This window comes from Eulemur rufifrons, chromosome 4, assembly GCF_041146395.1.
Source record: "Eulemur rufifrons isolate Redbay chromosome 4, OSU_ERuf_1, whole genome shotgun sequence".
Taxonomy (NCBI): Eukaryota; Metazoa; Chordata; class Mammalia; order Primates; family Lemuridae; genus Eulemur; species Eulemur rufifrons.
In genome coordinates this window covers 4,989,809-5,006,574 of record NC_090986.1, presented here as the reverse complement: position 1 = coordinate 5,006,574, position 16,766 = coordinate 4,989,809, and positions in this window count along the sequence as shown.

The following is a 16,766-nucleotide window of genomic DNA, read 5'->3' as shown; positions in this document are numbered from 1 at the left end:
TCAGTCAATAGGTAGATTTGAGCTAACTTATTTGTTGTATCCAAGTTTGACTCTCTACTCTTGATGGATTCTTGTGCTTGCATGCAGTGATTTTAGTGTGTAGAAGAACTTAATAGAAATCGTGTAATTCTAAAAAAGTCATCATGTCAAAAATGTCAAGCTTGTAGAAATCAGCCAGTTTTAGGGAAAACTGACAAAATTATTTACTCTCTGTATGCTTTGGTAGTTATTTTTAATATATAATAAATATCATATTAAAATAAGATTAATTTTAATTTGTGTAACATTTTGGAATTGTAGGAGAAGGGGCGGGCAATAGATTGATGGACAGTATTGTTTATTAGAAGGCATACAGCAGTACAAAGGCATGGATGTGACTTGTGCCCAGGGCAGACTGCTTAATCTTTCTTTCTGAGATTCAGTTTTTCAGCAAAGTAGAATTTTAAAATTATAACTATTTTATATGTTTGTGAAGAACAATAACATCATTGCTGTAAACTGTTTTCTAAAGCTTTATTTTTTATGCATATGAATGTTTGAAAATTTTAAATTATTTTATATTTTCAATCAATTTTACTGAGGTATAATGACATACAACAAAATGCAACCACTGTAAGGGCAGAGTTACAGGACTTTTGTCAAACGTATGCACCCACGTGACCTCCCCTCCCCCATCGGGGTGGAGCGTGTGCATCGTCCCAGAAATGCCCTTCCTGCTCTTTCTCAGTCTCTTTCACCAGTCCTGGGAACGGACGGTCTGCTTTCTATAGCTGTAGATCAGATTTGCCGCCTCAGGAGAGTCACAGAAATTGAAACTTTTAGTATTTATTTTGTGTGTGTAAGGTTTCTTTCATTTCATATAGTTTTGACATTCATCTATGTTTTGCGTCTGTCAGTAGTTGACATCTTTTTATTTGTCATAGTATACCACTGTGTAGATATATTATCCTATAATTTGTTAATCTAGTCCTCAACGGATATGTGTGGTATTTACAATTTTGAATAAAGCTGCTTTAAATATACTTGAATATCCAGGTGTATCAGTTTACTCTGGCTACCATAACAAAGCAGTGAGTGAGTGGCTTACATAACAAATTTATTTTCTCACAATTCCGAAGGTTAGAAGTCCAAGGTCAAGGTGTTGGCAGCGTTGGTTTCTTCTGAGAGCTCTAAGGGAGAATCTGTTCCATGGACCTCTCCCAGCTTCTAGCGGAATGCTGGAACTCTCTGGCGTTCTTTTGGGATTTAGATTTATTGAGAAGACATATACATGCCAAGGGGTGTGAAATAAATGTGATGATAATTCAGGACCTGCCTTCGATCTCAGTGAAGTTTCTAGGGTCAAGTGGTGTGGGGCATGTTGAGATATCCTTCTAAGGTGAAGAATAAGTCGTTGCATCTGGCTTCTTCTGCAACAAAAAAGAGGCACAATATCTAGTGGACCCCGCTAGATTTGGAGGCAGCATAGTCTTCAGTTGTGTGTGCCACAGCTTTGAGTGCAGCTCAGAATAAGGGAAGGATCTGTAACAGCTGCAGGTTGCCATGGGAGCTGCTCTGCCATTTGGGCCATGTAGTCCAGCAGATCCGATGGTTCCCGAGGGGTCAGTGGCAGAGAGGGATGCTATTTAGAGGCTATTTTCTGTTACTCAGAAAATTCCTAGGGTTTCAGGGGCTCTTTGCTGGGTGCTTGGAACTGGAAAAGAGGCCAAATATGTATATAGTTATTATATCACATGTAGATACTTTTATTTTCCCATTTACAAATTTATTTTGTAATTTTATTCCTTCATAATTATGCATTGTGGCAAATCAGACTTTATTCTTTCCTCCGTCCTTCCCCCTTCCTTCCTACCATCTTATTTTCTTTCTTTTTTTTTTTTTTTACTTTCTTTCTTGCTTTTCATTTGCCTTATTTTAAATTTCCACAAGAAAGATGACTAACAGTACCAACATTGTTTCACATTTACATAGTTTAGTCCAACAAGACTCTTAACACATTGGCTGCCACACTTGAAAAAATTTTTTTCTTTGGGGCCATGGTATTTTATTATGAAAATAGAATAAAAACTTCAAAAACAAAATAATCCTTTTTAATTTAGTGAAAATTTTGTTATTTTTTATTGTTTTCTGTGCATGAGCTTTATGCAATTAAATTGTCACTATTAATTGTAACAATAAGAACATCAACAAGTAAGATTTTCATGAACCACTTGCAGAGTTTTGCCTGGGGCCGCCTATCACGTAACATTTAACTACAGCACGGCAGCGTGAGCAGCCTACACGGCATGAGGCTCCCAAGGTAAAGAGACATGTGAGTTACATATGCTTCACAAGGCCCCGGGTTTGAAACCAGCGTGATTTAAATCCACTTGCATGTCAGTCAATGTGTTAATTGATTTGTAAGATTATTATAGTATCAATGCTCAAGGTTGCAATGATTCTTTTACTGACCAAATTTTTACTTAGATTCCTCTGAACTCTTTTTTTTCTTTTAACTGGGCCTAACTTTTGAACTTCCATTTTCATCTCTGCATTGTCCTATTTTAGCTAGAATCCTGCTGAGTAAGTGTAATCAGAACTCCACCCCCCACCCCAGATATCTGATCAGGTTTCTCATCTTTCACTGTCATCCAGGGGATATCTGGTCACCCTGCCCAGCCTTCAGCAAGAAACTAGTTAGAACTACAGTTATTAAATCTTTGCTATTTGTCTCATAAATGTTTACCACATTTAAAAATTTGTGTTTAAAATTTTAAACAGAGTTGAAAACTTTGCTTTTGAAATTTTCCTCTGCTCATCTTAGGTTTATAGGGACTAAACCCTGTAAGGACAGAGTAACGAGAAAGACAGACAGAAGCTTATTAAAACGTATGTTTCACATACACATGGGAGCTGCTCCGGGAGTGGACAATTCTCCAAGTTGTGACCCCCATCTCCAGCTATGCAGCATCTTCAAAAGAGAATAGTGAATTTTTAGAGATGCGACAAGACAAAGAAAAAGGACTCTAAGTCCCCGGGAGGAGCAAACTGTGGGAAGGCAAATAAATGGCAGATACAGGCTAGTTAGCAGAGCTGTCCTGTAGATTCCTCTGGTGCCACCTCCTGGCTGTTAAAAGGCTGAAGTTGTCTTCTGGGGTTGACCTTTGCCCTTCATGGTTGGGAGGGAAAGAGGACAGCTTTGTCTTTGTAAATCTATGTCCTGCTTCTAGGCAACTAGAGGGAAGGAAGGCAGCCCATTCTTACCTGCTTCCTCCCACCTGCACTCAGCTCAGAACAATTTTTATGTTAAGGGAAGCACGTTTTTGATGGCACATGCTGGTCTCTTTCACTTTCAATTTCTTTTTTAAAAACACGTTTTAATTTTTATGCTATCAGTCAAAACAATTTTTGAATTACATAACTTGATACTTACTTGGGACATAAAATTTCAGTCCATCAATATGTTTATTGTAGATTTAATGTTTAATCAATATCAATAAAAATTTCCCTGCTTTGCTAGTTTTGTAGTTTTTACCTTGAAATCAAATTTTATTGAATTTTTCTAATTTAATTCTTTTTAATCTTTTCTCTCCTTTCTTTAATTCACTATATTGTTTGTACATTGTTTGTTTTTTAACCTAGCCTATGACCTGCCCTTTTCTACTATTTGGAACATTCATCCTGTAAGTGATTGACGTATTTATTGAATTCATGTTTATGAGCACCTAGGAGCGCCCACTGTGTGCCTGCACTGACATGGTTTATCTAACTTCTTTAATCTATTTTATTCTTTTGTTATTTAATGTGCCATCGTTGTTCTTTCTTCTGTGCCTTTTTCTTCATAAACTTTTTCTTTAACCTTCATACGTATCCAGTATTTGAGAAGTAATTTAGTCTGGACATTAGTTCTACATTTTATTTTATTTTATAGAACTCCTTGGCCTCCCAAAGTGCTGGGATTACAGGCATGAGCCACCATGCCTGGCCTCTGGTTCTAAAAAAAAAAAAAAAAAATATATATATATATATATATATACACATATATATATATGCACATATAAACTAAGACAGTTATTTCAGAATCCTCATTCAGAAATTAAAATATTCATCTTTTGAGAAATGAAGTAAATAATACTCTTAAATTTTCTTTCCTTCCCCCACCCTACCCTGGATTTGATGATGCACTGTCACACTTTTGATTATTATTATTATTTTATTATGTCATGTATTTTTAAGGAAAACTCAAGCAGCCAGAAGAAACCCGAGGCAGAGGCCTGTGTCCTCCTGCCAGCACGTGCAGCCCCAGCTGTGCTCCCGGCTGCTTTGAGGAATGCACTTTGCCTGCTCCTGCTGGCAGCCAACACCCAACTTCCGGCCTAGGTCACATCCCCAACTTCCAGCCTAGGTCACACCTCTCTTGCCACCTCAAGGAAGTTGCTCCAGGATTTCATTTTCATTCCTGCATCATTGATTTCTTTCTCTTTACTGGATTATTCAATCAACATAAAAAAAATGCTGCTTTAATTTTAATGTAGAAACATCCTTATCTACAAGACCTCTCTCCCCAGAGCTCCTCATTTCTTCTCTCTTTTGCATCAAAACTCTTCAGGGTCATCTTTATTTGCTCCCTCAAATTCACCTCCCACCATTAGCTTTTAAATCCACTTCACCCACATTTTCACACTGAAGCCAATGTCCTCACGAGCATTTTACTCCGCGTGGCAGCAGCGCGTGGCGGGTCAATCATCACTCTCTCCACCTAGAAATCCTGTCTTTGCTGAGCTTCTAGGGTACCACGTTTGGTTTTAGGTGGAGGCAGATGTTTGACTAAAGAATCAATTTTAATTGTTAGCCTCAGACTCTCCATTACTCATTTAACTTTGGAAGTTTTAATTTTCTTCTAGACAACATCTACTTTTTTAGGTTTAAATGTATTGATATAGAATTATACACAATTTTATTGCTAGAAATAATATTAAAATACACTTTTAAATATGTGATACATATTTAATACAATACAATACAATACAATTTGAAATTAAAGGTAAAAATAATTTTTAAAGAGCCCTAGATTTGAAACATAAGACACACGTGCACATCCGTGGCTTCGAAAGAGTTCATTATTGTGTAGATAAGGTAATCTGCGGTCAAATAATTACGGCCAGGAGTCAGAGCAAGAAAAGTTTGAGAAGACAGGAACGCATAGAGTGGTATTTCTCTGAGCAGGTGAGAAGTATCTATTCTGGGAGGCTCAGGATGGCCTCCCAGGAAAGTGACAGTTGAGCAAAGCTCTGTGTGTGTGTGTGTGTGTGTGTGTGTGTGCGCGCATCATTCCTAGAATTTCTTCTATTTTGCACTGCTGAATTTATACTGTTGTCATAGAGTGGAGAATCACGTGTCCCCCATCAATTTTCTATTTGGTTTCTGTCCAAAAGTTATACACCAATGTTGTCTGAGGTGATTTTTCTTTATTACTCTCAGAGTTGTAATTAAGTTTAATTTGCCTAATAATTCCGTTGGATATTGTCTTCCTTTCAAATGTGTGGGGACCCACTTGGAACCTGAGAGTTGGCATGAGATTATTTTATGCTGAAGACTGCTGGGAATCAACAGAGGCAGAGAGAAGCCTTCTCCAGAGCATCCTTATCTGATGAAAAGCAGCAATTCTGGGAAATGAGGCAGAAGCCAGAAAGACCACTGACATCTGCATAAACAAACATTATCACAGTTTTTTAAATCTCTTCTGTTTTTCTAAAAACTCATTTGTCACCTACTTGATGAGTGCGATGCGCCCTGCCTGGGGAATGGACACGCTTGAAGTTCTGACTTGGGGGGATGGGGGTGGGGGGAGGGGATGGGTGCACACCTACATGATGAGTGCGATGTGCACTGTCTAGGGAATGGACATGCTTGAAGCTCAGACTCGGGGGGATGGGGGGACATGGGCAATATATATAACCTGAACTTTTGTACCCCCATAATGAGCTGAAATAAAAAAATAAAAATTAAAATTAAAATTAAAACCCATTTGTCTTCCCTAAAGAAACCTATTTACTCATCAGATAGAAGCCTTTTCTCCCGTCCCCCTTTTCCCTACTAAATTAGATTTATAAGCCTCTAATTTTAACCAGTTAGCAAGCTGGGTGCTTTTTTGGTTAGTTCTCATATGCATACAAATAAATGTTATTCTCCTGTTGATCTGTCTTTTGCTGAGGAAGAGAAAAAGTTTTTCTGTCTCTGAGAAATACTTTTGGTAAGCCTATTTTAATGCATTTACAACCGATGATATGGACCTACATAAGGTCCTCTATAAGGCTTTTTACATATCTCATACTTTATTTAGCGTGATTGAGCTTATTGGAGCAGTTAGGAGAGTATCTAATGTACAGGAAATAAAAGTTTGAAAACCACCTCCCCAGTTCCTTATGCAAAAGGGAAGGTCAAGCCTGGAGGTTTGCAACACCCCCTTCAAATGAATAGCTGTTACTAACATTATGCATCAGCTAGATCCCTAAGGAAAGGTTGAAAAGCCTCAGGCATCCACAGCAATTGCTCCCACAGATCATTCTTAAGGAAATTTCTTTCTGACCTCTCATAAGCAAGGACATGCACATCCTAACTTTGGATCTGCAGACTCGTCTAGCTCCGAAAACTGAAGTCTGCTCAATTACACACTAATAATGTTGATCCCAAGTTTATCTTCCCAGGTGCAGGACAGAGACAAGATCAAACATCCTTCCACCTACCCAGGGACATCTACATAATTGATGCTTCCTTCACTCCCCTTTTCTCTTCTAAGGTCAGCCTTATCTTATGTAAAATATAGATTTCCCAGGCTTCACAAGAATGTGACCATTTGTCTCACTGCCCACCCCAACTGCTCTTCGTTGTTCTTTCTGTATGCCTTGTCTCTCTTAAATACTGACCCTCTCAAAGTCCCCTTCAGAAAAAGCAATGGCAGCTTTGTCTATTTGTTTGTGTTTTCCTGGGCATGTCCCCAAACTTCGGCTTAATAAACCTCCAGTGATTGAAATCTTGCCTCTGTCACTTACTTTGGGTTGTAACTAGAGATGAGGAATGCTGAGTTGAGGTTTGAAAATGTTTATTTCCAAATGCAAGTGATACCAGATTCCACCTGGCAATCTTATTTGCATGCTAAAAACTGCAAATTTCTTACTAAATAATAAAAGCAGAGTGCCAAAAATCTCTGCCTCACAAGCATCCCTTCCCCAGGTGATTTCTGCCCAACTGTGCACCAGTGAACACAAGAATTTAATTGCTCCCTTGGGCCCCTTCGCCCCTCGTGACCTCAACCAAGTAAGCATGCTATATATTTCTCTTCGGGGTTTCCTCACTCGTTATTGTACAGGAAAAGGAGATTTTTATCCTTTTAGGAGCATAAGCATTTGGTCTTTCCTGGTCTCTGTTTTCGACCTCAGGTAAAAGACGCCACAATACCAATGATACCAATGATGCCCATAGTCCTCTCCATGAGCTTGTGTCCATAAATCTCTTGGCAAAATGCTCTATGGAGAGTAAGGCAGTTGCTTGCTTATTTATAACAAATAAATACTTTTTAAATTAAATAAAATGTTCTGTTATTAATCAGGTTAAAGAGAGAAATAAATATGATAGTTTTTTAGTATTTTACCAAATGTATTTCTCTTATGTGAATTGAATAAATAAATAATTTGCATAGAGATTGAAAACTACCAATTTACTCATTCCACATCATGGGGGAAGTGTTAATTTTAAAAACATTACTTGGATATGACACAAACATTGTAAATGACTCTGCCCTCTTTCAATGTATGAATGTGTTATTTTGTAAAACAAACAAAAAAAGCATCACATGGAACATTTATAAATAGATTAAATTTTCAGGATGTACAAACCACTTTTTAAAAATACTATTAAGAGAGTAAAATATGGATGTGTTCATTGTGAATATACCAACATAACTAATTTTTAGAGTGGCCAATTGTATTTTTATTCTCCTTATTCTACATTATAACCTTATTTAAGAAATCTTCTTGGCAGTAAGAAACTGGAAGATGGAAACTTCTGACAAGGCTATGAGCGTGATGCAACGTCTGGAGTCAGAATGAAAATCTCTGTGGGTGGGTAATGTCTTTCAAGATACTAGGTTAACAGGTGACATTCACTAAGACCTGTTTTAATGTTAACATGATATTGAGTTAAGGACAATGGAAACATAAGTCTTTTTATTTTCAGAATTAATTAAGTGTAGGGAAATGTGAGATTGGAGGGCAAGGCGGGTGTGTGTGTAGCTGTGAATTGTCTGATTGGAGATGATGCTGACGCTGCTAGGTAGACGAGACTAACGGGAAAGATTTTATAGAGAAAGCAAAGGGGATGAGAATTGGAAAGCATGCATATTTAGGTGAAGGAAGAAATAACAGGCATTGACATTCAGTTTTGGCACAGTCCATTATTCAATCAGCTCACACTTCAATAGAGTTTCTGTTACATATGCAGGACTTTGTTATGAGGCATTTGAAACACATTCATTGCTGTTTCCTTCCAGATGTTTACAATACATCTGGTAAAGCTACCATGAATATATGTAAATATTTGATATACAAGCCTCTATGAGGTCAACACAAAGTAACTGGTAAAGACAAACAAAACAAAAACTTAGACACTCACAGAGCAAGGCACACATTAAAACAGTTTTTAATCTAAATCTTTTATGAACTGAGAAGCTTCTGCAGATTTTGATCTGGGAAGAATTGTGATAAGAGCCCTGTTTCAATGTGTTATTAGGATCTGGGTCACTGCAATGGTCCTGTGACAGGATTTGTAGAGATAGGAGAGGTGAAAGGTAAGATCAAATATGATTCTGAATTTCCAGCCAAGCTGTGTGAAAAGTGGGATTCACTGTTGTTAGGCCGTCATCACAAAGTGTGATGTGGTGGGTTCCTGGGCCCGCGTGAGGCACGCTGCATCATAGGAGGGTTATGAGACACATAGACACGCACACACTAGACCACAGTTTTAAAGTCAAAACTGACAAAACCAATCAAAGATGTAGCAATGGTATTATTGACAACTAGCAAATTGAAGTGATCTGATCAGCTAAAAAAGTTGAGAATTATTGACAGAAAAGAGCAGAAAACAAGGATCAAACATTGAGAAGCAACCCCAATGGGGAGGAGGAGGAAGAAAAAACTCTATATAGAAAAGATAAGTGCTTCCAGAGTGAAGAAAGAACAAAACATGCTTAGAATTTCATAATGGAGAGAGTTTAAGGAATAAAACATGGTAATTAATATACTTCATTTCTCAGAGTAATGAGGCAGAAGGGAAGTGAGTTGAATTCACTGGGTTAACTGTTAGATAATTTCTAAGCTTTACGTGTTCTTGTTCAGCAAGCCAAAAGCACAGAAAACAGATTTAGGATGCTGAATAAAATAGACTGCGCATAAGTGCACTAATGAAATGCAATGCTATGAGAAGAAAAGTACCTTCAGCTGCAATCACACATAACAATGAAATAAGAGAAGGATCCTTCAGATTATAGTGTATGTGATATTAGAGCCATATAACTTTGTAGTCTCATTTAGGCTGTGACAACAGGAGGTACAGAGAACAGTGAGGACAAATGAATTCTAATAGTATTGTTAATTTTCAAAATGAGAGCGATACATGCATGTTTGAAGGCAGAGAAAAAGAAATGGAAGAGAAGTGAAGGTTCCAGGTATGATAAATATGCAAAATAAATGAAAATCCTAGGAAAGGCAGGAAAAAGACACTAACGTGGGCATAAGAGAGGAATGAGGGGTTACGTTTGAAGTGATTGTTTACAGTTCAAAGAAAGGAATGGGCTCTCATTGCATCTTCCAGGTTGGCACCCAGGAAACACGATGAAGGTATAGATTTCTGTTCTACCTCACATAACTGCCATTCATTCGAATACAATTTCCCACCTTAGAAGCTATGCAATGAAAGGTAATGGTCATTCCCAACATCAGCTCCTTTGGTGGATTCTTCCTGCTGGGTTTCTCCGAGCAGCCTCTGCTGGAGATGGCACTCTTTGTTATCGTTGTGATCTTCTACTTGCTGACCCTGCTTGGCAATACGGCCATTATTGTTTTGACATGTCTGGATGCCCAGCTCCACACCCCGATGTACCTCTTCCTTAGCCACTTGTCTTTAATGGACCTGTGCTACACCGCCAGCACAGTCCCCCAGCTACTGTTTAACTTGCAGGGCCCAGAGAAGACAATAACTTATGGTGGCTGTGTTGGCCAGCTCTATGTGTCCCTGGCAATGGGTTCCACAGAATGCATCCTTCTTGCAGTCATGGCCGTTGACCGGTATGTTGCTGTGTGCCGGCCTTTGCACTACACCACTCTCATGCATCCACGCATCTGTTTGCAGCTGGTGGCCGTGACGTGGCTGACTGGCTTGGCCAGCTCATTGGTGCAGACTGTGCTCATCACACAGGTTCCCCTTTGTGGAAGAAATGTCATAGACCATGTCTTCTGTGAAGTGCCAGTTCTCCTCGAACTTGCTTGTGTGGATACCGCCTTCAATCGGATGGAACTCTTCCTGGTCAGTGCGTTTTTACTCCTGGTGCCCCTCGCTCTCATTCTCATTTCCTACACCTGCATTTCTCAGGCCGTGTGGAGGATGAGGTCACCTGAAGGACGTCAAAAGGCTCTGGGGACTTGCTCTTCCCACTTGGTGGTGGTACTTCTCTTCTATGGCACAGCTATGGCCACATATTTGCAGCCCACTTCAGCCACCTCCCAGGACTGGAACAAGTTCATGGCCTTACTCTACGGAATCGTCACTCCGACTCTAAATCCTTTCATATACACATTACGTAATAAAGATGTGAAAGGGGCGCTGTGGAAGATCATGGGGAAAAGGTAAAGAAAAAGGAGAAGTTTGATGAGATAGTGGAGACCAAAGAATGGAGAATTGCCTAATGGAAGCAAACCATGGATGCTTTTAATTAAAAAAAAAAAAAAAAAAAAAAGAAGAGATGGTAATGTCTCTTTTATTTCCAAGTAGCCTAATTCATGTGTAAGAATATATTTTTCATGTTAACATATTTTTAATCTCATTTACAAGGGATACATAAAAGAGATTGGCTAAAGTTGACTTATCTTGATTCTACCAATGGCTACCTAGATACACGACATTGGCCAACTCGTACTCTCGCTTACTACCAGCGTATTAACAAAGATGACAGTGTGAACAACCAGCCGACGTACAGAGAGGTTCTTGTGGAGACAGAGTAAGATAAAGTAGTGTTTTATAGTCTGCAAAGGCACAATTCTGTATGAACAGTTTTGCATACAGTTTCGGGGGGTTCCCCCAGTTGTGAGGCACTTTTGAGGCCATCTGGCTTATTGCACCCAGCATGACACTCCCCATAAAATAGTTTTAAACAGTGGTCATGTCATTCAGATGTGGTTGAACTGTCCCATAACAAAGCACTCTGTTTTTCTCAAGGTGAATATTCCACATGTGAACAGATATGTTTATGAGACTTTTTTCGTTACATTAAGCTGGAAATCTGCCTATCATTTATTTCAACCTGTTGATTTTGTCTTTGACCTTCAGAGCCAGACAAAATAGTCTTTTATAATATTCTATTTGCCTAAATATTTTCAAAGTATGAAATAGCTTACAGCTTATCTGAATTAATACATAATTCTTTAGACTGTTTTTTTTTAGGTAACATGATGCTAACTATCCACAAAATCCTGGTATTTTTCTAAATTTAATTGAAATTTTTTTAAACTGGATTTCACAAATAAATTTTATTGATCCAGTTGATTTATATGGGATATAGTGAGGTTGGCTGGGATTGCTTTTAATTTCCATGAGTATCTTTTGTTAAAAGCCAACCTAATTTTAAAATCAGGAGGTTAATTTCCAACGGGTTCCTACAGGCCTTCCTTCTCTGCTCATGCAGAAAGGACAACAACCATTCTGCCATTGATGGGCAAGAGGGCTCTGCATCCTAGGGGAACAAGCAGTGGTCATTATGAATGACATTGCCCCTGCGTTGGAGTGGTGCCACCGAGACCTTTCCAAGCTCAGAAGGCTGCCCATGCTGTTGTGGGCACGTTCGTCATTTTCCCATCCAGTATTCTTTCACTGGTGTGAAAATTTTTATATTTTGTCTATGTAAAAGTGACAAGAAAACAAGAAAAAATAATAAATATATGAATGTTGCAGTTTCCTTCCTCTGCTTGGTTGTTTCCACCAGAAATATACGAGACACCTTTTACCCCTCTTCTTTCTCTAGTTCTGTATCAAAATCAGTCAAGGAGTCCCATGGATGTTCCTTCCTGATACTAAGAGACTATAAAAAACTCTTCTTGAAATGATTAGGAACATAGAATAAGCAAAGAATGGAAAATGTGAGGAAATGCATAGTACTCTTCAAAAAGTCCAAATACAACTTCTGTAAGTTTTATTGAAGTTAGAAAATGTATGGATGGATCACATGGTGGCTCAGACCCCACTGAAGAGACAGTGCATGAACTGGAAGTGTGATGGTTAACTTCACGTGTGAGCTAGATCAGGCCGACAGCTGGTAAAACATTATTTCTAGGTCCGTCTGTGAGGGTGTTTCTGGCAGACACTGGCCTTTGAATTGTTAGACTGAGTAAAGATCCACGCTCACCAACGTGGGCAGGCATCATCCAATCTACTGAGGGGCCCAAGAGAACAAAAAGGCAGAAGAAGAGAGAATTTGTTTTCTGTTTGAGCTAAGAATTCCATCTTCTCCTGTCCTCAGACATCAGCGCTTCAGGTTCTTAGGCTGAATTACATCACCAGCTTTCCTGGTTCACCAGCTTTCCTGGTTCTCCAGCTTACACACGGCAGATTGTGGGATGGCTTAGTCTTCGTAATCATGTGAGCCAATTCCTGTTATATTGGTTCTGATTCTCTGGATAATCGTAACACAGGAAGTCAGTTCTGAAGTTAGCAGAGAGAGAGGTAAAAGGAGAGAAAATAATTGAATGGGAGGTGAACAGATAAAGAGAACTGGACGATAGGTTAATGCGTTGCGGGTTCATAGATCTTAACTGACCTGTAGTATTATGTTGCATGAATGAGTCTCAAGTTAGTCATGCTCCTAGTGACAGGCATTTAGGTGGTTTCCAGTGTTTCCTAATTGTAAACAGTGTTGCAGTGACAAAATGTGTAGGTATTTCCTTGTATACACGTATAGGTATTTCAGCAAAGTCTACACTGGGGAATGAAATTGGTGGATTTTTAAAATGTGCTTCTTCATCTTTAGTTGCTATTGCCAAACTGTTTTCAATGGAGACCAAGCAATGTATGAGAGTTTCTGTTACTCCTCTTCTACATTTTCACCAATCAGACAGATATTTGTGAAATGGCATCTTACTATTGTCTTAATTTTTATTTACCTGATCCTTAGTGAGGCTAAGCACCTTTTTACACAGTAATTAGAAGTTCATATTTCCTCTTCTGTAAATTATCCTTCAATATCCTTTGTACATATTTCTATTGGTTGGTTTTCACCTTCTTATTGATTTGGATGTGATTTTTATATATTCTGAAACAACTCCTTAATTGATTTTAAGTGTTGAGTTAAAATATAATTTATCAGGTTATGACTTGCATATGATTTTAGTTACGGTGAATTTTGTTATATAGAAGATTTTAATTTCATGAATTTACCACAGTCTCTATGATTTTCCTTTTTGTTTTGTGTCTGAGAAATGCTTTCTTACCCTGAAATAATAAAGATATTACCCCAATTCACAGTTTTACTTGGGAGTGCTACTCAAGGGAATGCATAGATAAACAGACAGAGACATATCATATTTTCAAATTTACAAAGCTTGAAGACTGTGTGTGTTTATAAACACAAAGAAAATGGAGTTGTGAAATAAATTAATTTCATCTCTATACTTTCCTGTGTTTTATTGGTTGATTGATTGATTGAGCCATTCAATTAAACTGTTTATTCTGTTTGCTGTAGAGTATGGAGTGCACTGGAGGCAGGAATAGAAATAGGTAAACCAGTTAGGAAACTATTACTCTGGTCCATTTAAGAAATGATGGTGGCTTGCTTTAAGGTGGTAGTAATAGGGGACGGCAAAATGGACAGATCCAGGATACACTGAGGACTTTGACAGAGGGAGATGTTCGAGTATGGGTTTGCTGGCAGGCGCAGGGATTCTGTAGATCTTGGTCTCACTCATTCATTTCTTCACTCATTCATTAGCATTATGGGCACCTCCCCCACATGGGTTAGAATGGGTCAAATTAACAGCATTACTCCGGCTGCTCTGGAAATGGCTACAGTACAGAACAAGATGGAACTTTCTATCTCCCTTCTACTTCCAAGATCTTGTAATATGCATGGCACTGAATTATCAAGTAATATTGAGGTGAAGAAGCTGGTAAAGCAAGAGCAGAGACTCACTGGGACATTCAAAGAGATGTTTGCTTTGTCTGCTCCGAGTATGGAAAAGGAATGGACAAGAATATACAACAAAAATCTGGCTTTTTTTCTTCTGTGCATACAGCTATATTATGTTCCCCAACCTTCTTCACAGTTATGTTTACTCCCATGACTAAGCTCTGCAACGGAATAGTGGAACGATGAGTGTCATTTCCAGGTCTGTCCCACAGAAACCTGTCAAGGAGCCCTTCATGCCCTGTGTGCCTCAGCCTGACTGCTAGGAGTGTGGCGGAACCTCCATCCTGATGAATAAATCAGTGATGGATTGATGTCTGCCCCACTCCTGCTCAAGGCAGTGATAAACTGGACTGTTATGTGAATGAGAAATAAACTTTATTGTGTTGCATTCATTATAAATTTGAGTTGACTTTTTATTGCAGTTCACAATAGAGAAATTTGCACTGGTAATAGAATATGCTATAAGATAAATATTAAATATGTGTCATTTTTCGAGCTCCTGTTACTAGATTTTTTTACCACCTGAACTGATTTTCTAATTTTCTTATTCTTCGGTGTGATTTCATCCACTAGCCTCTAGATCCTTGTATTGAGTGTCATATTTCCACTTTTTTTTTCTGAAATAATAGCTATTTTTTTTATTTCATCTTATTGTTATGGGGGATACAGAATTGCAGGTTACATACATTGCCCATGTACCGCCTTTCCCCCCAAGTCAGAGCTCCATTTTGAATGGCTCTTTTTTATTCTGAAATTGTTCCTGGTCATATCCTATACTTGCATTAGCATTTACTTTCCCTTTAAGGATATTAACTATTTTAGGAGCTGTTTTCTTCTGTCCTTGAATTATCTATTTCCTGTGGGTGTTTTTTTTCTTTCTTTCTTTTTTATTTATTTATTTTTATTATTTCAGCATATTATGGGGGTACATAAGTTTAGGTTACATATATTGCCCTTGTGCCCCCCACCCCAAGTCAGAGCTTCAAGCGTGTCCATCCCCCAGACAGTGCGCATCGCACTCATTATGTATGTATACACCCATCCCCTCCGCTCCCCCAACATCTGCCCGACACCCAATAATGTTATTCCTAAATGTGCCTTAGGTGATGATAAGTGAAACCAATTTGGTGGTGAGTACATGTGGTGCTTATTTTTCCATTCTTGGGATACTTCACTTAGTAGAATGGGTTCCAGCTCTATCCAGGAGAACATAAGAGATTCTATGTCCCCATTATTTCTTATAGCTGAGTAGTACTCCATGGTACACATATACCACATTTTATTAATCCACTTATGGAATGATGGGCACTTGGGTTGTTTCCACATCTTTGCAATTGTGAATTGTGCTGCTATAAACATTTGGGTACAGATGTCTTTTTTATAGAATGTCTTTTGTTCTTTTGGGTAGACGCCCAATAATGGGATTTCTGGATCAAATGGTAGGTCTACTTGTATCTGTTTCAGGTATCTCTATATTGCTTTCCACAGAGGTTGCACTAGTTTGCAGTCCCACCAGCAGTGTATGAGTGTTCCTATCTCTCCACATCCATGCCAACATTTATTGTTCTGGAACTTTATGGTAAAGGTCATTTCTCACTGGAAATAAGTGATATCTCATTGTGGTTTTGATTTGCATTTCCCTGATGATTAGAGATGAGCATTTTTTCATATGTTTGTTGGCTATTAGTCTATCTTCTTTTGAAAAGTTTCTGTTCATGTTCTTTGCCCACTTTTTCATGGGATTGTTTGATTTTTTTCTTGCTGAGTTCTATGTAGGACTCAGGAAAACCAAAATTTATTAATCCATTCATCTACTGAAGGACATTTGCTCCCAAATTTTGGCAATTATGAATAAAGATGTTATAAATATTCTTGTGAAGATTTTTGTGTGGACATCACTTTCAACTCATTTGGGTAAATGCCAAGGAGTATGATTTCTAACAATGTATAAAAAGAAATTGTAAACCTTGATCAAGTGGTATGCATGTTCTTTCAATATTGGAAATCTATTAATGTAATTCATCACATCGACAGGCTAAATAAGAAAAATCACATATTAATAGATGCAGAAAAAAAGCATTTAACAAAATTAAAAACCCATTCATGAAAAGAACTCTCATCAAACTCTGAATAGAGGTGAAATTTTCTCAAATCAATAAAGAACATCTACAAAAGCCATATAGCTAACATCATGCTTAATAGTAAGAAACCAGAGGCGTTCCCAGTAAGATTAGGAAAAAAGCATTCTTACTCAGCATTGTGCTGAAAGTCTTAGGCAATACAATAAGAACTAAAAAAAGAAATAAAAGATATACAGATTTGGTAGGAAGAAATAAAGCTG